This window comes from Thamnophis elegans, chromosome 2, assembly GCF_009769535.1.
Source record: "Thamnophis elegans isolate rThaEle1 chromosome 2, rThaEle1.pri, whole genome shotgun sequence".
Taxonomy (NCBI): domain Eukaryota; kingdom Metazoa; phylum Chordata; class Lepidosauria; order Squamata; family Colubridae; genus Thamnophis; species Thamnophis elegans.
This window is the reverse complement of record NC_045542.1, coordinates 46,689,254-46,713,237: the sequence shown is the minus strand read 5'-3', so window position 1 is coordinate 46,713,237 and position 23,984 is coordinate 46,689,254.

The window sequence follows — 23,984 nt, the reverse complement described above, 5'->3', positions numbered from 1 at the left end:
GTTATCTGCTGATCCTGGTAACCATACTTTGTTGAAATGCAGTGATTGCACACAAGAAACACTGCTGGGAGCCATTTGAAGGATGGATCCTTCATTGTACCAATTTTCAGTCACCTCTCAAAGCCATTTCCCTCACTTTGTGACAGGAAACTGGTCTCTGTCAGCATAAATGGAAGACCAGCTGACAAGTGATATGGTTTATGTGGAAATAGACCACCCCAAGGATGTGCCCACCACTTGGAATGTTGGCCGTGAGGTGGAAGGAGTTGTTCCTGAAATCAAAATCCACTCTTTATTCTGAAACTGCTCTTTCAGAGGAAGCCCTAATTGACATCTAGGGAGGGTTTGATTCAGGGGTGGGTTCCGGCTTCTGTTACTGCCAGTTCACTCAGGGACGCACTTGATGTGTGCTACTTGCACATGCACAGTCGTAAAAAAATTGCTTCTGCGCATGGGCAGAAGCAAAAAACAAGATGATGACACCTATGATGCTGCCGATAGAACCGGTTTGTGGACGTGGCCGGCCGAGTTACTACCTACTCGGCCGAACTGGTAGGAACCCACCTCTGGTTTTATTAGGGAGAGAGATTTGGGGTGTAAATAGCAAGATCTTTTTCTTCAGATTAATGAAAGGAAAGAGAGTGAGACTAGGCATTTCCCCCTTCTACAAGACACGTTATGCTATGAGTTTTTATTTGGTATTTAGCTGGAAACTCTCAAACACGCTCTCCAGTGAGCCTATCCGGATAATGCCAGTGGGTATGTGCTTCCATAGACAGAGTCAACATATGGGGAGAACATTTTGCACGTGGAATATCTAAGGATGATTCATACTCGGCTAAAATGAAGAGAAGCTGAGTCGCCCTCATGGTGTGGAAATCGTGGTCTCAGTGTGGAAAAACATCTTGTGGGTTTTTTTTTTTCTTTTTTGTCTTCGGTGCAGCGATACGCAAAGCATCACATCTTGGTTTGTAATAGCTTAACAACAATTTAGAATGAGATCATCTAAATTTAGGCGATTTTTGAAACAAAGTTGATTTAAAAGTGAAATGCTGAAAATAAATCTTGACGGGTAATTGGGTAAATGATAGGTATGGGTATCATGCGTGTTATTAGATAAGAACAAGGTAGCGAAAATGTGCTCGCTGGCATCTGTTGGTGCTCGTATTTTTTTAAAAAAAAAAAAGGTTGAAGGGCTATTGGGGAAATAAGGGAAGATATTGAGATTCTTAATAAGGAATGTTCTTATATGCAGCATGTTACTTAAGCACAAGGGTTGTCATCATTTAGCTGGTGTAATGTGTGTCTGCCTTTTGCTTGAGGGTGTTCCCCACCCACCCACCCCCCGCGCTATCAAGTCATTCCAATGTCTGACTTGTCCTCCCTCTCTCTCCTTGTCTGCGTGATTGTGATTGCTGCTGTCACTTTCACACCTCCCTGGGGAACAGATGCTGAATTCCCAGCTCCCTATGGTCCCAGCAGATGGGTGGAGAGAGGACTTTGTGTATTGGGTGGGTGTGTAGCTTGCGGAAGCCAACCATCTGCTCCCTTGTTTTGTAGGAGGCTCCAAGGCCGGGGTTAAAACAGAGGCTTATGAGGAGATTTAAATCTTCCCTGCCAGATCCGTTGTGCCACCTGCAGCCTGCAGACAGTCATATTTGGCCTCCAGCAGTCGACGCTGTAGTGGCCAGCATGGTGGTTGGCAGGATTGAATAACTCACCCTGAAGCTGACAGAAAAGAGGATTTGGTTGTATTGCTTACACAGAGATGTGGCAGAAATCGGTCTGCAGATCCCTGAGAAATGTGCCGTCTATCTTGTCAGCAAAAGCTTAAGCTGACCAGCCAGAGCTCATATTCCTCTACCTCTGTTTATTTCTGACTCGAGTTCAGCCCCGGGTAATCTGACTCAGGATCAATCCTGACATCCATTATCCTTGGCCTATGACTGCATCCACAAGATCTCCTCGATTCAATTCTATCCTGCTGGTTATCAAAATCTCCCTCCCTCCCTCCCTTTCTGATTAAGTCCTTTTAGTTTTGACACGCAACTCTGGTTTTGCTTCTGGCAAAGTTCCACGGGTCTCATCCAGCATCCTGACTTCATCCCAAGTAGTAGCTCTTCTCCACCTTTGCTTGGTCGTGATCTGCCATTTTGGCTCCATCGCTCACTCCCTTCTTAAATCCAATCTGTGTTGCCATCTTGTTAGATCTTTGCGCAACTGTACTGCATTTCTGACATTGAACTTTGACGCTAGGCCAAAGTTCCTTACCCTACTGCATGGGTCAAACTCGCCGTGTCATGTTGTTGTCATGTGATGTTTCACAATGTTTCTCCCATTCGTGGAGCTGGGGTGGGCGTGGCTTGCATGTGACGTACCTGGCCTATGAGCCACCAGTTTGACACCCCTGTGCTGCCTACTGAATTTCTCAGACTTGCAATAGCAGGGTTGTCTAAGGCAGGCCAGCAGACTTTTACGAGTCCCTTTTGCTGAGTTAATTGGCACAGTAGCCCAGAGCTACCCCAGCCATTGCAGCTGGCGTTTCTTTGAACACAACCACAGCTTGTTGCTACTGGCTGATAAGATGCTCAGTTGTCATTCAAAGGGGTGGAAACAGAGGGTCTGTTAAGCAACTTGCAATTCAGCTATTTTGCTACCGCAAAGGGTCCTTGGTGAACAGCGTCTGCAAAGGCAAATACAATCTGGCTGAAAGCAGTGGTGCCATCTGCCCACAGCTGTGAAGGTATCAGAGCCTGAATCTCCAGGCCACCTGCCAGATGGTTTCATCCATCACTCTAATGCTTCACTTGTTCCTCAGATGCAGGAGCTGGAAGCAGCACTTACTGTGGTCCTGCAGGGCCATTTGGAAGGCGGCCTGCCACCTGTCAGTGGGAGAAAAAAAGAGGGGAGGAAGCAGAGAGTCTCCTGCCTCCTCTGTTTCCTTGGCAAAGTAGAAGAACCTGAGCAAGAGCTTGAAGATCGCTTGGCGGAGGCAAGGGGGCTGTGGAAGCCAGTGGATTTGGAAAACCACAGAATGCGATGACATCATCAGCCTCTTTCTAATGATTTCTGTGCCTGTGTACATGTTGGGCACAGGAAGGAGCCTTTGGAAGTGTCAACAGGAGCCCCACAGCACCTCCACATCCTAGAAAGTTCATCATCATCATCATCATCTGTCAGGGTTCCAAATAGCATCCAAAATTAAATCAGAGTCCAAGGCAAAGCATTCCTCAAAGTTCCAATTTATTAAGAGAGCCATGTTGGCACATCTGGGAAAACCCGAATCTGAAAGCTTCCTGGTTTTCCCCATCTAGTTGAAAGTTCAAGCTCTTGCCCCCACACCCACAAGTCCATCACAGGGTCCAATCTTCCACTGCCATGCTGGCAGTTCCACCCATCCAGTTCCAGTCAGGTACAGAAGTGCAAAAACAAAGGATGACCTTGGCTTTCTAGAAAGAATTTTGTTATGGCTACCTATCATCTAACTCTGTACAATCCCCCTCTCCATTTTCCCACAATAGAAAATGCATAGTAGAATATAGAAAGTGTGGCAGGCCAAAGATCCACAAGAAGAGATGGCTGCAGGCCTGACATCCTCAGCATCAGCACCAGCGTGTTCCTTTTCAAAATGGATGTCTGACTCCTAATTTTTCACTTGCAGTCCCTGATTGGAGTAGCTGGTCTTGGATCCACTCCTTGTTTCAGTTGTACCTTCTCACCCTATATATCAGGAGCTCAGTCATTGAATATTCTTCAAGATCTGACAGTGGAAAGAAATCTGAGGTTTTCAACCCAAGTATTAATTTTGTTTTATTTTTAAAATCAAAATGGTTCGCACATTACTCTTATGTCAGGGGATGGGGAACGATGGCCCTTTATGATTTGTGGACTACAATTCCCAGAATTCCTGAGCCCTGTCATGCCCTGTCATGCTGGCTCAGTAATTCTGGGAGTTGAAGTCCCCAAGTCATAAAGGGGCCATCATTCCCACCTCCACTCTATGTCATAATGAGGTTTGGGGGTCATGGCATAACATCTTTTGTGAACCCTGCGAATTGTGGTTTATCTGACCTATTTGACAAGCCATGGCTAAATCAAGCAGTAGCTGAGGAGGATGAGTAAATCCAGAAAAGCTGTGGAACTTCCTACTCCAGAAATTACAAAAGCACTCCGATTAAAGCTAGAATGTCAGTGGAGACTATTTTTAAAAACTTTTTATGGTAAAAAAGAACTGTTATTTATTCTGAATGTATACAAAGGGTACAGGTAGTTCTCAATTTACAAACAGTTCATTAAGTGACTGTTCAAAGTTACAATGGCATTGAAAAAAGTGACAATTTTTGCAGCATCGCCATGGTCACAAAATCAAAATTCAGATGCATAGCAACTGACTCATATTTATGATGGTCTCAATGTCCTGGGGTCATGTGATCATCTTTTGTGACATTCTGACAAGCAAAGTTAATGGGGAATCCAGATTCACTTAATACTAATACTAATTTAATACTAATACTAATACTTAATACTTTACTGATACTAATTTAACAACTGCAGTGATTCACTTAACAATGGTGGCAAGAAAACACATAAAATGGGGCAAAACACACTTAATAAATTTCTCACTTAGCAATATAAATTCTGGGCTCAATTGTGAGTTTGAATTGCAGTCGTAAGTCGAGGACTATCTGTAATCAGGGACATCTGGGTCATTGGAGAGTGCTGTTCCAGAGAGAAGGGGAGCAATGACTAAGAAAGCTCATCCCAGAGTTCTTGCAGGTGAGATTCCTAAGAATGGGACCTGGAAGAAATCTTCTCCTCCAGATTCCAAGCGATGGGCAGAGAAGGTAGCCCCACAAATATTCAGGACAGTGGTGGGCTGCCAATATTTTTACTACCGGTTCGGGCATGCTCATGCGCACGTGAGACACTCCTGCGCATGTGCAGAAACGTCCGGGCAGGTGGGCGGAGCCTCCCGTCACCGCTACTACTGGTTTGCCCAATCCAGACCGAACTGGGAGCCACCCACCTCTGATTCAGGACCTTTATAAGTGACCATTGTGAGTTTGAATTGCAGCCTGCCCATGTCATGCCCGCATATCAGGTAGGGTGTTTAAGGGATTAGGGAGCTAGAACAGGGAATGTTAGTAGCTCAAAGTTAATGTGGTGATTTGAAGTTTCCCAGCTCTTTCATTCAGGAATTTGAATTTGGCGTCCTTACAGATGACAGCAGGAGGCAACCACCTCTGGTGGTAAGTGCTGGAGAAGGAGATAGCCAGGGCAACTTCCTGGCTGTTGATGCTTGATTTTCCTGATGTTTTGTCTGTTGCAGCTCACTCCCCACAGCCTTCTCTGCGAACCCCCTTAAACCAGTTGGCTGTCTCAGGACTTGCAGAGGAACATTTTTTTTAAAAAACTAACTAAATGGATGAGTTTACAGAATAGAGTAGAGTAGAGTAGAGTAGAGTAGAGTAGAGTAGAATAGAATAGAATAGAATAGAATAATAGAATGGAATGAAATGAAATGGAATGGAAGAATGGAATGGAATAAAATAATGGAATGGAATAAAATAATTGGAGTGGAATGGAATGGAATGGAATGGAATGGAATGGAATAGAATAGAATAGAATAGAATAGAATAATAGAATGGAATGGAATGGAATGGAAGAATGGAATGGAATAAAATAATGGAATGGAATAAAATAACGAGTGGAATGGAATAGAATAGAATAGTGGGGTGGGGTGGAGTGGAGTGGAGTGGAGTGGAATAGAATAGAATAGAATAGAATAGAATAGAATAGAATTCTTTATTGGTCAAGTGTGACTGGACACACAAGGAATTTGTCTTCGTGCATAAGCTCTCATGACAGGTCAAGTCACAAAGAGCTAAAGGTTTCCTCCAATTGGGCCTTTGCCTGATCTCATTAGGCATCTGGCAGAACACAGCCACCATGTGAGATAATTCTTGTCCAGTAAATTCAAAGCCCTTCAGAAGGTAATTCAATCAGGAATCTTCTCTCAATTAATTGAGATAAGTAAAAAACGGGCAGGTGGTGTTTTTTTCCCTTTCTTTTTCTTTCTAGTGGACTTTAGTGAAAATCTCCACTAGTAACAATCTGGCTCTTGAAAGCTGCAGAGAAAAAGTCCATTGAGATGGTGACATCACCAGGGATGAATGGAAGTAATGCTTAGTCATTTTTTTAAAGGTTTTGGTGGGGTTAAAGGATCCAAATAGATGCATCAAGCTTTGGGATGATTTAACCTTTAAAGGATTAAAAACAGGCAAAATGTCAGTGTCGCATAAAGTACTGCTGCCAATTTTCAGTGGGGGCAGGGAATGCTTTCAGAACAGGAAAAGACGTGCTGGGAGGAATATACGCAACCTGTAAGTGACAGGTTTCCTGTCACAAGGCTAAGTTTTTATCTCTAAGGTGTACATTTGCCACCTTGAGTTATTTATAAAAAATAAAATAAAGGCAGGATATTAGTTAAATAATCCTGTACAAAGTGCCTTTCTTCCCAATGTTAAAGCAGCCGCATCTTTTCAGACCGGCCTGGAGTTTTTCCCAGTTATCTCCACCTGCTACACACACAGCTGCTTCACTTAGCATTTTTCCCAACAAAGCAGAGTGACTAGGCATACCTACACTTCGGGGAGATAATGAGAGCAGTTTACAGAGCACAGTATGAGTGGGGGGGGGGGATGCAGCTGCTTTAATGATTTGAAGAGGAACGTTTTCTATGGATCCCCACAACTTGTAATGTGCTACTTTCTAAGGATTTGCACAGTCCTAAAACTGAGCACATCTGCTCTCTTCTTTAAGGTGTTTTTAAGCCCCTGCCTTTCAGACTTTGTCCTTCTATACATGATCCGACCGAAGTTAATGGAAGCATTTCCTAATCCAGCACAAAAGTGACAAGCAGAGTAATTAGATCTTGGCCAACAATGTTAAGCACACATTGACTCTCTGGCATACATATACAGTCACTTCATCCTCGTTGCTGGCTCTGTAAAGACGGTGACAGATTAGCTGGGTCCTTTATCAGTTTAGAAATAAGAAACAAGGAAACCTTTTTCAACATAGGGGAAACCTTAATCTTCATTGAGGGATATGTGGAGTGGCATTTGCTCACTTTTTTTTTTCTTTAGACTGTTGAAATTTCTGTTCGCCAAACACCTTTCTCAGCCAAGTTGTATTGCATTATGTCTATAGATTGTTAACAGCAAGCTGGTATCCCTAACATCTGGAGGGTTTGTGTTTTCTGAATACAATTTGGGCAGCATTTCTTTCACTGCATTAAGGATACAATATGCTTAAGTAGAGATTTTTTGCAGGATTACTCACCAAACTATGTGCCCTACTTGATTCTTTGTTCTGTGCAGAACAGAACAATATCAAGCCAAGCCCTCTCTCTGGATTTCTATGTATTCATTTTCAACAATCCACATTTTATCATTGCTTGTAGCCAGAATTACCAACCTGCAATTCAACAGCAGTTCCTGGACAGCAAAAGAGGAAACAGATTGAATATTCTTTGTCCATCAATAAATAGGAAGGATCTCTCTCTCTCTCTCTCTCTCTCTCACACACACACACACACACACACACACACACACACCACGTACACACAGACATTTCCATTGTGTTTTCTATTCTGAAATAAAGCATGTTGTATTTCCACGGTTTTAAATTAATTGTACTTTATTTTCTTTATTTTCTTTAACACTGTTAGCACTTTCAGTGTATTAATAATATAACATGCCCAGGAAATTTAGATCCCTTGGTGACCTACACATTCTGCAGCTAAGAACAATCAAGTGAATATTAACTCCTATTTTATAATCTAAAAAGAAGTGTTGCTAGCTTGAATCAAGTACTATTTTGTTTCCAAACCAAGAAATCCGACATGACTCGGTCTCTCTGGACTCTGGCATTGGGGACCCCTTTATTTGGATGTTCCCCAACTTCCCCCTTCAGCTCTCTGTTCTTAGAAGGACCCCAAACCTTCTGGCCAGTCCTCACTTGCTGTCCCCTTGACCTCTGAGCAGGCTGGCCGAATGTGCCAATTCCCTATCAGTGTATTGCTAAAAAGCTCTTGTGGTTTCCCAGAGCCACTGCTGGACAGAGGATGGGCTCTTTCCAGCTAGGAAACAGGGCATTAAAGGAGAGAAGAAGGTAACGGGATGCGCTGCGTGGTAGGAGACGAGGCCCAGGATTCTGGGAGCCACCGTGCTCCTATTTGAAGGATTAGCTGTACCAAAAGGACCTCTCAAGCCTCTTTGCCTTGGCTGTCTGCAAAATCTTACAGAATTAAGGTGAGTAGAGATGCCAGACTTTATTAATGTAAAACTAAAACCCTCTCCATCTGCATAGGCTTTACAGGGTATATAAGGGAAAGGCCTGTGTTGCAGGTAGCTTCTAATTGGTAAAAACTGGGGGAAGAAACCAAACTAGGAAATGGGGGGGGGGAGATGTAGCCAGGTGGAACTAACACTGATCCCACCTACTCTCATCCCACCAAGAAAGACCCTGGGAAACACTTTGCAAGGCTGTAGATAATATAGCAGTTCCAGAAAGCCCTGTGAGCTCCTCAAAAATGTGGTGGGTGAGTAGGTGAGCAACACTTTCAGCCAGGCTATTCTGACTCTGTAAATTGTCCAGAGTCATGGTAGTGAAATGGGCCACTACATTATTTTAACCATTAATAAATATAGAATAGAATAGAATTCTTTATTGGCCAAGTGTGATGGGACACACAAGGAATTTGTCTTTGGTGCAGATGCTCTCAGAGTACATAAAAAGACAAGATACATTCGTCAAGAATCATAAGGTACAGCACTTTGTTGGAAGAAATGTCCTTCTGGGTTCAGTTCCAAGTGGTGAAAAAGACACTGGAAACATGGAGGCTCTTGAAAAGATGGTTTAATGGTGGTCAGGACCACATGGCTTAAAGTCCTGAACAGAAAGGGGTGGGTGGGTCACATGCTTCCAGATGTTGGGTAGAGAAGAAAAGAGAAAGAAGGGCTGAAAGTTCCTGGATTTATACTCTCTGTTCGGCCCCACCTCTCTGTTTCCTGTTCCTGTGTAAGAAAATGTATTCTGATTGGTTGTCAAACTCCCATGGGGCCACACAGGGGCAACTCTTTAGGTTGTGCTTTGAGTCCAAGTTTGGTTGAACATTGCTTCTTCCCAGGTGCCCTGTGGTGAGATGGGAAAAGGGCTAATACTATATCATGCCTTAATCCCATCACACTGGAGCTGTAGGGGGAACTCTTTGTTATGTAGAATAGGCTGGCTGGGCCATTTTAATGGCCCATTCAGGAAAGTTTGGGCTATTCTGAGTGAGTCTGTTTCCTGCCTAAAAACATGTTTCTCCATTTCTGATCCAGGGAAATATAATATTCTGCCTTTTCAATATTTCCCCAGGATATTTCATTTTTTACTAGGAGAGGGGTGGTGCTAACTTCCTACAACTTTATGATAGTCATAGGGTACAAATAAGCAATCAGGAAACAGTATAACAATATTTATATAACAATATAAATTGGAAGGATACAAGCAACAGTTATAGTCATACAGTCATAAGAGGATGGAGATGGGTGATAGGAACGATGAGAAGATTAATAATAATGCAGACTTATACAGTGATTTGTCATCAAAATAGATTCCCGAACTCAAGATGTGTTCCATCTAGTGCTGTTGTGCCTCACATGAAGACTATCCTGTTAAAAATCAAAGCATATTATTGAATATTATACAGCGAAGCAGTAGAAGTGATGTGCCAGTGCCTGGAGGCTGTTAGGATCTGGATGGGAGCAAACAAGTTGGCACTCAATCCAGACAAGACCGAGTGGCTTCTGATGTTCCTTCCCAAAGATTGTCCAACTATTCCATGTCTCAGGCTGGGGGGTGAAATTATACGCCCCTCAGAGAGGGTTCGCAATTTGGGAGTCCTCCTGGATCCCCAGCTGACTTTAGAACACCATCTGTCGGCTGTGACCAGGGGGACCTTTGCCCAGGTTCGCCTGGTGCACCAATTGCGACCCTGCCTGGATCGGGAGGCTCTTCAGACAGTCACTCACGCCCTTGTGACCTCAAGACTGGATTATTGTAACGCGCTCTACATGGGGCTGCCCTTGAAGAGTGTTCGAAGACTTCAGTTAGTCCAGAATGCAGCCGCGCGAGCGATTGTGGGTGCACCTAGATACACCCACGTCACACCTATCCTCCGCGAGCTGCACTGGCTACCCATTAGTCTCCAAATCCGCTTCAAGGTGCTGGTCGCTACCTATAAAGCCCTACATGGCATCGGACCTGGGTACCTGAGAGACCGCCTCCTGCCGATTACCTCCCTCAGACCGATAAGATCTCACAGGTTAGGTCTCCTCCGGATTCCATCTGCCAGCCAATGTCGGCTGGCGACTCCCCGGGGGAGAGCCTTCTCTGTTGCAGCTCCAGCTCTCTGGAATGACCTCCCCATGGAGATCCGGACCCTTACTACTTTCTGCAAAGCCACCAAGTCCTGGCTGCTCCAGCAGGCCGGGGGGCTTGTGAAACACCCAGCCCCACGGAAATTGTGAATGTTGCGCCTTTTTTTTAAAGTGTTGTCTTGTCTATTTATCCCCTTTCCCTTGTCTGTTGTGAGCCGCCCGGAGTCCTCCGGGAGTGGGCGGCATACAAGACAAATAAAATGAAATGAAATGAAAATATTTGAATTTAGCAGGGACCTTTGCTGCACCTGAGCTTATGCAGAGTGCTAAAGAATACCAAGGAATTAAGCACTCCAATTCAAAATGAAAATTGCTTGTAATATGGGCTGTAGACCCTGGGCTTAGCCCAGCTGTCAGTGAATATCGGCATTCATTATAAAGAAATACATGATATTCCTTCTATCTAAACTATCACTTGAAGACAGAGGGTTGGGGAGGGGGAAGAGTGGCTAGTCTTTTAAAAGCAGAGGCAACCCTCCGCCTCCCCCCATTCCCCTCCCCCCGTCTTTCTAATAAGAGACCAGATAAGGGATAATGTGGAAACCCTCCTCCTTTTCCTTCTCGCTCCATTTGTCCCAGTAGTCAAAAGCCTTGCAGGTGGAAAGGAACAATGCAGTCTCCGGCACATATCCCATTCAATAAAAGAATTGTCTGCTCATCCAAGAAGATCACAGCAGCACTGTGTTGTTCTCATCCCTTCGGTAATTGCTTTGGTCCATCTAGCGAGTACTTCAGCAAAGGCCGACCAAATGCTTCGGGGAAGTGCAAAGTAGGTCACAGCGATGAAAACATGCAATCATCAAAGAGCTAAATGAATGTGGTGCTCTATTTTGCTCTAATGCTTAGTAGAATAAACATCCAGGCCTTTGTGAAACTCACCGGAATCCTAACCTAGTTCAGGCAGCAGAAGAGATGAGTGGGAGAGGTTTAAGATGGCAGAATGGGCTGCATTTTTCCAGACCCATGAGAGCACTGTTTAAAACAACAACAACAACCAAAAAAACCTTAGGGCTATTTTAAGGAAAGGGGGAGAGAAATCATACTCCTCTTGGTTTCACTCCTTGCCATTCATGTTCTCATTCATTGCTCTGTCATGTCCTTTCCCATCCTCCATAGGGGTAGGCTGCTGGGCATTCACAGGGGTTCGGGAGAACCTCTAGCTAAGATTCTGTGCAGTTCAAAGAACCCCCAAATCCCATTCCTAGCTGGCCCTGTCCCCCCACCCCACTCCTCCAAGGAGCCCCAAACAGCCAATTTTGGATGCATGTAAGTGCAGGGCACATGCGGAGGCTCGGGGAGGGTGAAAAACGGACCTAACAGAAGTTCAGGAAGGCCTCCGGAGCCTGGGGAGGTCATTTTCGCCCTCCTGAAGGCTCAAGGAAAGCCTCTGGACCATGGGGAGGGCAAAAATGCAAAAAAAACCCCAATTGCTATGGTGCAGGAGGCCAACTAGGCCACACCCACCATGGCCAGGCCCACCTAGCAACCGGGCAGAGAACCCCTTTCTAAAATTTTTGAAGCCCACCCCTGCTTCTATACTGTGTTCTGAACTGCAAAAACCCTAACCACTGCAGCTTTTCTTCACAGGAATTGAATACAGCAACCACTACATCATTTTAAACAAGAGAATGAATGCCCAAGCTCTGCCTACAAGAGTCCAGTCCTTGATAAATAAGTTATTTAATTGCGAAGCAATTTTTTTTCAGAATAGAGGCAAACCTTGGATGAAGCTTATATTATGCAACTGTATGAAAAATGGCGACTGTGACCTTCTACTTTGAACATTTTGTTTGCTTGATAGTAATGAATCACTGTCAGACTATTATGAAGCAATCAGGAATTAAACGACAGAGGGTTGTGGTTTCGTTTCTGGAATAACTTTTGATGCCAGGAATTTGACTCCAAGAAACAAAGTTTGGATGCCATGGCTCAATAAATCATAACAATATTATTCCTGGACAGTTATCCATGCAAATAAATAAATAAAAAAATACCAGAGGAAAGTGGAAGAATGGTGTTTGGGCAAGCAAGTAAGAAATCAGCTTTTCAAGGAAGAAATCTGTCATATATAAATCATTATCATAGTTCCAGTCTAGCTTTTGACAGCTGTGAGCTTGGTCTTTTGGAAGAAACCATAAAAGATGGAATTAAGGTCGTCACATTCTTTGTTTCAATAGCAATCTTGTTCCAAGGATGTTCGGCTCCATAGAATATGATGCCCTTAATCTTATTGAATGTATATCTTATCTCTTCTAAAGGTCTCTCTCTCTCTCTCCCCTCTCCCCCTCTCCCCTCTCCCTCCCTCTCTCCCCCTCCCTCTTCTCTCCCTCCCTCTCTCCTCTCTCCTTCCCTCTCCCTCCCTCACTCTCTCCCCATCCCTCTCCCTCTCTCCCCCTCTCTCCTCTCTCCCTCCCTCCCTCTCCCTCCATCTCTCTCTCCCCTCTCTCCCTTTCCCTCCCTCCCTCTTTGAGGGAGGGGGAGAGAGAAAGGGATTCAGACATCTGTGTTCCTGCTCATTGTAGAGATTTTACACATTTCTGCAGATTGAAGATAACCAGCCATTATTACCCAAGACAGAAAAAGCACAGCCTCAGAAGTTTCCTTCAATCTCATATACACTATATTGCCAAAAGTATTCTCTTACCTGCCTTTACTTGTATATGAACTTACTGTAAGTGACATCCCATTCCTAATCCATAGGGTTCAATATGATGTCGGTCCACCCTTTGCAGCTATAACAGCTTCAACTCTTCTGGGAAGGCTGTCCACAAAGTTTAGGAGTGTGTTTATGGGAATTTTTGACCATTCTTCCAGAAGCGCATTTGTGAAGTCACACACTGATGTTGGATGAGTTTATGTGGCCTACCATTTCGTGGCTGAGTTGCTGTCATTCCCAAACACTTCCACGTTCTTACAATACAGCTGACAGTTGACTGTGGAATATTTCGGAGCGATGAAATTTCATGACTGGATTTGTTGCACAGGTGGCATCCTATCACAGTTCCACACTGGAATTCACTGAGCTCCTGAGAGTGACCCATTCTTTCACAAATGTTTGTAAAAACAGTCTGCATGCCTAGGTACTTGATTTTATACACCTGTGGCCATGGAAGTGATTGGAACTCCTGATTCTGATTATTTGGATGGGTGAGTGAATACTTTTGGCAATATAGTGTATTATGAAATTGGAGAAATGCCAAAGTTGATGTGCTTTTGGTCTTAGGCTTTCATTTAGTTACTCATAGCTGGTTGGTATAGTAATGGCAGAGCATAATCAGACTCTGGACTTCCTCTGAGCTTTATGAAAGTTTGTTGCTCTATGGTAGTAGATATTTTCTATTACAATTGTTGCATGATTTTTTCCCCCTAGTACAACAGAGAGTTATGAACTTTGGAAATGAGATGCAATTTTTGGGAAAACTCCCAACTAAAAATCCAAAGAAAGGTTTCATTGTTAAGTACCAAACTAGTGTATTTCATCTTGGACTGATCAGAGATAATGGACTGGGATGATCTGTGCTAAATAGGAAACCATGTAGATTTTCTACAAGTAAATTACAATATCAGACTTAACAGAGAGCTCTGAACTTTAACCTGCCTATTGTCTAAGCTGTTAATTATTTTTTTGTTTCATATATTTAATATATGACAGGACACTTGGATTGCAAATAGATGTAGAAATTTATAACTTTTGGACATGCAAAAAAAAATGGAGAGAAGGGGAACTGGAGCATTCTGACTTAGCAAATGCTGTAAACTCTACCTTCTGTATCCAGAGGCCAAAATCAAGTAATCCAGGGTGAGATCAAACAGTTTAAGTGAAGGTTCACACAATCAAATATCAGCATTGATACAAACTGCAGTCTTTGAATGAGCATTAAATATGTGACTGTATATGAATGAACACAGCCACCATTTATATGGAGCAACTGTTGGGACTGAATGTGTTCATGCATTATGAATGAGAGCCGTAAAATGTTACTTATTTTCTAAATTTATTATTGATATTTCTAGCTCTACTCCAAAATGCTCAAGTGGCGAAACATTTTAAAGGCAGCTATGTTTGATTTGGTGGAAGGATGCGATGAAAGCAAGGTTGATATGCAGGAACAGAAATAGAGAGACTACAGAGAGGTATAGTGAGTAGTACAGCTTAGTGGTTCTCAATCTTTTCTTCACCCCGGACTCCCTTTAAATACCTTTTGTGACCATAGACCACCAAGACGTAAGATTTAAACCAGAACATTTCTTCAAGCTTTCACAGATCCCTTGTGGTGACATTGTAGCCCCTTCCCCCAGGAGTCCGCAGGCCACAGGTCGAGAACCACTGATGGTTCAGCTATAAGCAGATAAGCTTATTCATTTTATGCCTTAAATTTGTTCTCTAATTCTTAGTTCTTTTCTGCATCCTGCATAACATTCATAACATTTCTGGGGTCTATGTATGCATGTATATACAGCTTAAAAATCAGATTTTTGCTAAGCCTTAAATCATTGTTCGCAAAGAAGGGCAAGGGCAAATTGGCTGGGTTCACATCATCCATTGTGTCAAAATCAAATGTCGGGGTTCCAAATAGCATCCGAAAGTAAATTAGAGTCCAAGGCAAAGGTTTCCTCAAAGTTCCAATTTATTAAGAGAGCCATATTGGCACATCTGGGAAAACCCAAATCTGAAGGCTTCCTGGTTTTCCCACCCAGTTGAATGTTCAAGATCTTGCTCACACACCCACAAGTCCATCACATCCAATCTTCTACTGCCATGCTGGCAGCTTCCACCCATCCAGTTCTGGTCAGGTGCAGAGGTGCAAAGACAAAGGATGACCTTGGCTTTCTAGAAAGGATTTTGTTATGGCTACATATCATCTAACTCCATACAATCCCCCCTCCCATTTTCCCACAATAGAAAATTTCATGATAGAATAATAGAAAGTGTGGCAGGCCAAAAATTCAAACAACAAGATGGCTGCAGGCCTGACACCAAACCAATTACATCTATCATTTAGCACAACTGGTAAACTCAATCTCTCTGTGAGTTGATGGATGTTTATAAGAAAGCTGGAGAAAGGGGCAAGGAACTCATTCTTTATGCTGCAGATTCTGGGTAACTCTACTCAAACGTCACTATCAATGTCCCTGCCTTGTAAACTGCCCTGGAGAATATATTAGGAAGTCTTGAGCAGTAAGGTTTTAAAATAACATTCATCCCACAGGGGAAAGGTATATTCAGTCAGCAATTTTTAGTTACAGAGCCAGTTGCTTTATCCCATGGACAAAAGCAATTTTGCTCATGGTTAATAGTGTTTTAATTGGGAGTCCCCCGATTTAAAGATGAGCAAGGACCAATTGGAGGTTAAATTTGTAGCCCACTGAAATGTTTACATTTTTTCCAACATTGTAAAAATAATTCTTAGATTTTGCTTGGGATTGCCCAACCTTTGAGGCTGAAAGATGATTGTCTTATTTGTGGCACAACCTGTGGCACAAGCCAAACATTTGGATTAATTCAGTGAGGCATTACTACTTAGTTCTAGGTAGTCTTTCTTGGAAACATTTCTGCATGAAGCTGCTGCCTCCTCTCTCGATCCTACTTTTCGTTGTTTGTTTTCATGTCTTAAAACTTTCAAGCGCTCCTAATATACAACACTCCCATATCAGACTGGATCTCCTATTTTCTGACCCATAGAGATGGCACCAGGGAATTGGTAGAAGAGGAAGAAGTGGATGTTGTGAAACTTTGGAGAATAGAGAAAATAGAAAATAGATAGTGGTGGTCATGAAGGGAAGAATGAGAACAGAGATTTTTCAGCTAAGGAGGTACCGCCCATCCTGTTAGTACAGCCTGGACTTATGTTGAAGAGATCTAAGCAATTAGCGATGCCAGAAAGTGCTAGACTGAAGACACAGTGTCCAGAAGAGAGGGGAAGAGTATTTGAGTATTGAGGCTGATTGGTTTTAGTATGAGCTGCTCCAAATGGTGCCATGTTTCTGCAGGTCTTTATGGATGATGGGAGCGTAGTTAAATGCCTCATTAGCCAAGTCCTATGGCTGCTGTAGCATGGCATGTCTATCAGACCAATCCTTATGTGGTCAACAGTGACCTCCAGATGATGAGACATTGGAAAGATTGCTTTAAGTTGTCTGTGACTGGCTCTGGGGTAGAGGAAAAAAATATTCACCTCTTGAGATGTAGAAGCAGCAGAGGTATTGGACCAAATTGCACCTGGCAATTGCACCTGGCTTTCCCTTTTGCTGACCCAAGGAAGCTCGCTGCCAAACGTTAAGAGCTCAAGCAAAACTACAAAGAAAATGTCTAGAGGGCAATTGACAAAAGACTGTTGACCTCAGATTCAAGCCTATAGCCCTGCCCAGCATGATGGTAAGAACTAAGACAGGGCAGCATTTCTTTGCTCTTCATGAAGAAAAATCCACTCTTATTGCTCAAGATGTTATATTATCCAAAGCAATTTACAAGGCCCAGGACATTGAAGATGGCATTTGAATGGGGTTACCCAGAACCTGAGTCATAAAGAAGAATGAGTTCCTTGCCCTCCTCCCCCCTCATGAAGGACATGCTATCTCATCTGGCCAAGGGAAAAGTCTTCACCAAACTAGAGAAGCATACTACTGAGTACGTATCAGAGAGGGAGATGAGTGGAAAACAGCGTTCAACTGCCCCCTAGGGAGCTTTCAATTCAAAGTGATGCCTTTCAGACTGCAGGGGGGGGGCAGCAGTATTCATGAAGTTAATAAACGAGGTGTTGCACGAGCACCTCTACAAGGGGGTCCTCGTCTACCTAGATGACATCCTTATCTACACTGAGACCATGCATGATCACGTACCCTTGTCTGCCAAGTACTGGAAAAACCTCTGGCAGCTAACCTGTACGCCAAGATATCAAAATGTGAATTCCACCATGCACGGTTAGACTACCTGGGTTACCGAGTGTCAAATGAGGGAATAGAGAAGTGCAAGCTGTCTTAGGCTGGCAACACCCTCGCACCCGCAGACAACTACAAAGTTTCCTAGGTTTCGCGAACTTCTACAGGCAATTCATCCCCTCCTTTGTGAAAATTGTCAAACCCCTAACAGACCTCCTGAAGACAGGGAGCCCAGGAATGAAACCCCATCTGGGACAACCCCTACAGTGGGACCTAACCTGCCAAGAGGCATTCGAAACACTAAAAGAAATGTTTGCAAAGGAGCTGGTGCTGAAGCATCCTGACTTTGAGCAACCTTTCGTGATCCAGGCAGACGCCAGCAACACAGCAGTGGGACCAGTGCTACTCCAAAGAAACAACCAAGGAAACTTACAACCCTGTGCCTACACCTCCCGCAAGCTCACAGACACAGAGAGACGATGGAACACTTGGGAAAAGGAGGCTTTCACAGTGAGATGGGTACTGCTAACCTTGAGACACCTGTTGGAAGGGGGGCAGAAACCATTTGAAGTCTGCACCGACCACAAAAATCTGGAGGCGTTTAGAACCCCACGGAAACTATAACCCAAACAAGTCTGATGGGCTCAATACTTCAACTATTTGATTTTGTTTTAAAGCACATTCCAGGGGGGAGGAACTTTCTAGCTGATGCCCTCTCCCGCATGCCTCAGTACAAATGCGAATGGGAGCATGTAGTGGATGCCATAATTCCCTCTACCCAAACCGCTGTCCAAGTGACCACCAGATGGCAACGCCGTGACCGGCAAGACCAACTTGCAAGCGACCTAACCATGAGGCTCAAAACTGTACTGCTAGCAGTTCCAAAACAACCAACACATCTTGACAAAGAGAGATGACCTTGCATGGAAGGGGACAAAACTCTACGTCCCAGAATCCCTACGTACCCTAATTCTCCAGAGGAGTCATGATGCCAAACCAGCAGGCCACTTTGGGTTCCTAAAGACTTTACACTTAGCCCGGAGGCAATTCTGGTGGCCTGGTATGAAGAAAGATGTAGATAGTTACGTGAAAAGTCGTATCATCTGCGCCACAATGAAGAGATGACCAGGAAAATCTACTGGACTACTGCAAACAGTAGCAGAGCCAACGAGGCCATGGGAGGAGATCGCAATGGACTTTATAGTAGAGTTGCCAAAAAGTGGGGGAAACACGGTGATTTGGACTGTAATAGACCTGTTCTCCAAACTGGCACACTTCATATCCTGTAGTGGACTACCCTCGGCTCACAAGTTGGCTAAACTGTTCGTGAAGCATATCTACCAACTGCATGGAGCACCTCTAAGAATTATCTCAGGACTCATGCCATTCAAAATAGTGAGCGGTATGGACTTCGTCCCAGTGCCTGAGTATCCAAGGAATCCCACCTCCTCAGTCAGCTTGGCTGACTGGATGTTGATGCTGAAAGCAACCTGGGAAAATGTCAAAAAGGCACTGGCTAAAGCGGCACAGACCTATAAGAAATGGGCAGACAAACACCAGGCTCCACAACGGCCATTCCGGGTGGGAGAGAAAGTTTACCTCTCCACAAAATATTTGAGATTAAAACTGCCTAGCAAGAAACTGGGGCCGAAGTTTATGGAACCATTCCCCATAGTAAAGATAATCAACCCAGTCACAGTGCAATTGAAACTGCCTCGATTGCTGGGGAAGATACACCCAGCATTTCATAGCAGCCTCTTAAAACCCGTGATTGGATCCACTCTGAGACCACTATCCTGGGAGCCCCTGGATACTATGGTCATAGGGAGCCAAACCCATTATGAAGTTCAGCGTATCCTTGATTCAAGGTGACACAGGAGACAACTCCAATACTTAATCAAGTGGAAGGGCTACCCCTTATCAGAGGCATCTTGGGTGAAAAGTAGAAATATCCAGGCTGATCGCCTTATAGCAAAATTCCATGCAGAAAATCCAAGCAAGCCTGGGGGAGGGACACATCCCTAAGTTATACATCTGTACTCAAATTGCTTTGTTTTACACAGGTCGCTTTCAGGAAGTGAGGGGAGCTGGATGTCAACGTCTAAAGCATTTCCATGACTACTATCAACTTGAGAAGGAGGGGAAAATGCCATGCATACTTTTGGCCAGAGTAAAAGTCTCATATTTCTGTACTGGGATGTGAATGTGCATGTCCATAACCCTGCCATAACATCCTGTTGGAGAATGTGATTGATGACCTCAGCCAGAAGGGAGGGGACACAGGGGTAAAATTCAGACGCCATTAAGTGGGATTTAGTTTCGGCTCCACCGAAGTCCATGCCAAGATGTTAGTCCTAATAAATGAATGGGTTTTCTTTGAACTTTGTCTGGAGGCTCGTAAATTAATTAGGTCAGCTCTTGGAAACTTCACAGTTTTCTTCTTCCTCCTCAAGGAAAAAAACCACTTTTGCCTTTTGAAGAAAAAGAGGACCTTTGAGATCCTAGGGGGAAGTAACTGTACCATTTCCATCTGAGTTCAGGCTCAAATATGCAACATATGCAAAATATAAACCAATATGTCTATATTTTTATTTTTGTAGATGATCTGAGGTAAGACAAGGATAATGGAAATGTGACTTTCCCAGTCCTGGTTGATCTCTCAGCCGCCTTTGATGCCATCAGTCTTGGTATCCTTCTGAATCAAATTCTGAGATTTACAAGGTGGAACACTCTTTTTCTAGCCAAAAATAATCGTGTTCTGTTCCAAGAATTTGCACTCAGTAGAAAGCAACTTTATTTACACATTACATTTCTACACCACCCATCTCGCGTAAGTGACTCTGGGAGGTTTACAACAACATAAGCTGTAAAGTTGTTAACAAAGTTACTTTGCAAGGAGATGAAAAAAAACCCACAATTTACAGGTAACCTTAGGAGAGGGAAACTGGGTGTCTAGGGCCTTCCTGTAACTAAATAATCAAGTAGAATAAAGAATTTCAGAATAGATGCCTTCACGTTTGTGTGCTTGGTATTAAAGCTAATGAAAAGCAGAGGAGCAAAATCTTCTTTCCTCACTTGGTACCCCCAGCATCGCTACAGCTACCCCGTTTCGCTTCCTTTCCTTTGCTACTTCATCAAGCCCTGACTCAATGAAATGAATTGGTTTCCTGCACAGAGTTAATTAGCTCCTGTCCTGACTTTGCAGTTTTTAACCATAAGAGGGAAAAATAGTACCTTTCAGTGTGCTTTGTCTCTTTTACGGCTGCGTTTGAATCATCTCGTTGCACGTTTGCTTCCCACAAATCCCCAGTGGAAGGAGAGATTTATGCAACCACTTTCTGGAACGGGGTTCCTAAAATGTTTCCTCCATTGTCCATGTGCGCATGCTCTACCACTGGTTCTCTTGGCTATTGGCAATGCTTGGCACTTGTATTTTATAAAATAAATGGGGAAGGAGAGGCTGCAGTGAGCACTTAGTGGCTAGGGCCATTGTCACTATTCTACCATCCTGTTTTCCTTCTTCATCTTCCTCGTCTTTTAACTGTAGCCTCTTGACATAGAACGATGGTTCTCAACCTTTGGTTCCACCATCCCCTTGGGGTTGAGATGTCACCACAGGGAATCTGCGAAGGCTTGGAGAAATGTTATGATTTAAATCTTGAGTTATGTCTTGGTGGTCTGTGGCCATGGCTTGTGGCCACAAAAGGTATTTTAAAGGTGGCACATGATGAAGAAAAATTTGAGAACCACTGAAATAGAGAACACAACTGACATTATCATCCATGTGAGATAGGTGACTATAACACCTGTTGGAAGAAATGTCCATCTGGGTTCAGTTCCAAGGTGGGGGAAAGACACTGGAAACATGGAGACTGCTTGGAAAGATGGGTTAATGGTGGACAGGATCACATGGTTTAAAGTCCTGGGCAAAAAAGAGCACGAGTGTGTGTGTGTGAGAGAGAGATTTATACCCTCTGTTGGGCTTTGAACTTGCTTCCTGTTTCTGTGGCAAGAAATGTATTCTGATTGGTTGTCAGTCTCCCATGGGGCTATGCAGGGATAACTTTGTAGGTTGTCTTGAGTTCCAGGCTTGGCTGACTCTTGCTGGGTGATGGTAATGAAGGGGATTTGGGAAATTCCTATTATGGCTTAATGGCTTTGTCCTGGTTTGGATCTTGAGTGAGGGCTAATCCTATCACCCTGGAACTGAAGGTCTTTTGTGTTGTAGATAAGGTGGCCCAGTCTTTCTGGAGCTGTTCACAAAGGTGGTGGCTGCTTTCCAAGAGCATGTTTCTCTTTTTCTCATTCAGGGAGGTTTAATATTCTGCCTTTTTAATATTTCCTAGAATATTTCATTCTTCTGGGGGAGGGGGTGAGTGCTAACTTCCTACACACCCAAATAAGTTATTATTGTTATTCTCTAAGGCAGCATTTCTTAGAGTGGGGTCCTAGGACTCCTGGGAAGTCTCCAAGATTTTCTGGGGGGGGGTTGTGGTGTCCATAAAGACCACAAATTATTTGTCAGTCCATGTTGAGAAATAACGCATTATTAAAAATCCCATCAAACAAACATGAATAGTGGTAGTAGCAGCGAATGTATCAGTTAAATTTTTCGTACAGTAAACATAAACATAAAAATGAAACCTCTTTTGGGATTCTCCCTCATTTTTAAAAAAGGGAAGGAGTCCTGAAAAAAATTAAGAAACTCTGCTCTTGGGAGATGTCAGTCCAGGTTTTTAATTTGGCATATTACTTCCTGATGGCGGATAAAATCTGGGAGTCTTATTTTAAGGACTCGTGAATAAACGAGAAATATGATGCATGCCTTTGACCTCCAAATTAATTGGGAATGAGTGAGGTAATGTTGAGAGGTGCCATGAGGATGATGGAAGAATCTGTCCTATCCTGCAGAGATGAGGTCAGTCAGTGAGATCAGTTTCTAAGAAAAACCTATCTCATACAGAAGCTCAGTAAAGTTTTCCTTTATTGTCTGTGACCAAGCAGGGAAAGCTGAAGAGGCTGTGAAAGGCCACACTATTTTGCCCTTTAAAGTTAACAGTTTGCTTTATGATGAAGACTTTTCAAGGTGAGGTAAAGGTAAAGGTTCCCCTTGCACATATGTGCTAGTCGTTCCTGACTCTAGGGGGTGGGTGCTCATCTCCGTTTCAAAGCCAAAGAGCCAGTGCTGTCTGAAGACATTTCCATGGTCATGTGGCCGGCATGACATAATGCCGAAGGCACACGCAATACTGTTATCTTCCCACCAAAGGTGGTTCCTATTTTTCTACTTGCATTTTTACATGCTTTCGAACTAGGTTGGCAGAAGCTGGGACAAGTAACGGGAGCTCACTTGCTTACACGGTGCTAGAGATTCATACTGCTTAAGTGCTGAACTGCCGAACTGCCGACCTTTCTGATCGACAAGCTCAGCATCTTAGCCACTGAGCCACTGGGGTCCATTCTTTTTAGGGTATCCACTCTCAATTATATAATCTGTTTCATATTATAATATTCTTAACACAGTTTGTGACATTGCCAGAAGAGACTTTGCTTATGATATATTCCAGACAAAAATGTTTTGGAGAGGAAAATGTTTATTTGTTTTTTTCCCCTCTCAAAGGCAAGGGGAGATGAATAGATAGTCATTGATGTTACTACACTATAGCTCCTAGCATCTTTCACCATTGGCCATAATGGCTTGGATTACTAGGAAGAGCAATGTCTGAAGACCTGTGTGACAGTGGTGAAATCTAATTTCCCCCCGCACAGGTTCTGTGGGCATGGCTTGGTGGTGGTGGGGGTATCATGTGACTGGGTGGGTGTGGCCAAGTTTTTTTCACTTTCAGCTATATTTTTAGCTTTTTAAAGCATTTTTTCCCTGCCTGTTTGGGTGAACCAAGAGGGAAAAAAATGCTTTAAAAAGCAGGGGGAAAGCTGACCCATGCAATCGTCAGAAGCTTTTTTTTTATTATTGGTTCACAGAACCAAGGACAATCATCCCTACCGATTCAGCCGAACTGGGCTGAACCGGGAGGATTTCACCCCTGCTGTGTGAACACTACATAGGTAATTAGCCAGAGCTGTTTTAATTGGGCCATTTGAAAGGGTGCTCTTAACAGAAAATAAAGTGGTTCGGCTTCAGTAGCACTCCAGGGATCCTACTCTTTCCTTCTTATTAATACGATGCATCCAGAAAAAAATCTAAACAAGGGTTCCCCAAAGTGATCAGTATTGACCTCCAAGAGGAGATGAGACTATTCATAGTACAGATAGTCCTCAACGTACAACACAATTAAGCCCAAAATTTCTGTTGCTAACCAAGTTAGTTCTTAAGAGAGTTTTGCCCCACCTTATTAGTTAGTACTAACTTTCTTAGTTGTTAAGTCAGTAACACAGTTATTAAGTGAATCTGGCTTCCCCATTGACTTCGCTTGTCAGAAGGTCACAAAAAGAGATCACAGGGCTCTGGGACACTATAACCGTCATAAATATGAGTCAGTTGCCAAGTGTCTGAATTTTGACCACGTGACCATTGGGAAGCTGGAAAAATGGTCATACTGTAAGTCACTTTTTTCAGTGCTGTTGTAAAATCGGTCACTAAATGAATGATTACAA